The sequence below is a fragment of the Schistocerca americana genome, chromosome 2 (genome assembly GCF_021461395.2).
Source record: "Schistocerca americana isolate TAMUIC-IGC-003095 chromosome 2, iqSchAmer2.1, whole genome shotgun sequence".
In the NCBI taxonomy this organism is placed as follows: domain Eukaryota; kingdom Metazoa; phylum Arthropoda; class Insecta; order Orthoptera; family Acrididae; genus Schistocerca; species Schistocerca americana.
This window is the reverse complement of record NC_060120.1, coordinates 249,696,970-249,697,767: the sequence shown is the minus strand read 5'-3', so window position 1 is coordinate 249,697,767 and position 798 is coordinate 249,696,970.

The following is a 798-nucleotide window of genomic DNA, read 5'->3' as shown; positions in this document are numbered from 1 at the left end:
TCCATCCAGCGCTGCCTTGGTCGTCCAATGGGGCGTTTGGTGTTTGGTTTTCCCTCCAGTGCCATCTTCGCCTATCTTCCATCTGGTATACGGGCTACATAGCCCACTCATTGTATTCTTTTGCTCTTTATCTTCTGTAGGATACTTGGTTGTCGCATCAGAAGGTAGATTTCCTCGTTTTACCTCCTCCTCCATTCTCCGTTATCTAAAACGGGTCCCCATATCTTCCTCATTACTCTTCTTTCAAATATTAATAGTTTTTCCTTTTCTCACTTAGTCATGCTCCATGTTTCTGAACCGTACATTACTTCTGGACATATCAGTGTGTAGTAGATTTTCATCTCAGTGTTCACAGAGATCGATTTAGAGCCGAGCGTCTCTCTGAGGGAATGCATGCATTTCATTCCCACTGCTATTCTTTCCTCGACGTCCATTTTTATGTTGTTGTCCGTGGTAAACCAAGATCCCAAGTATTTGAACTGGTTTACTCTCTTGAACCTCTTGCCATCTATCTCAAGAAATTCTTCCTGCTCTTGTCTTCTTCCTAATTGCATGAACTCTGTTTTGTCTTGATTCACTTTCAGCCCCACTTTCTGTGCATGTAGAGTTTTCAAAAATTCGGGTGTCCACTTTGTGAGCAGCTCACAATTTACAATTTACCCCTCCATCAAAAACCAATTTTAGATTTAGTGGATTATTTTTTATCGTGAGCACTTGTCTATGCAGGATACAATGGCTGGAACTAGATTGGCGCTTAATTTTTTGTTAGTGATACCGCTCCTGCTGTTTTACCAGTCA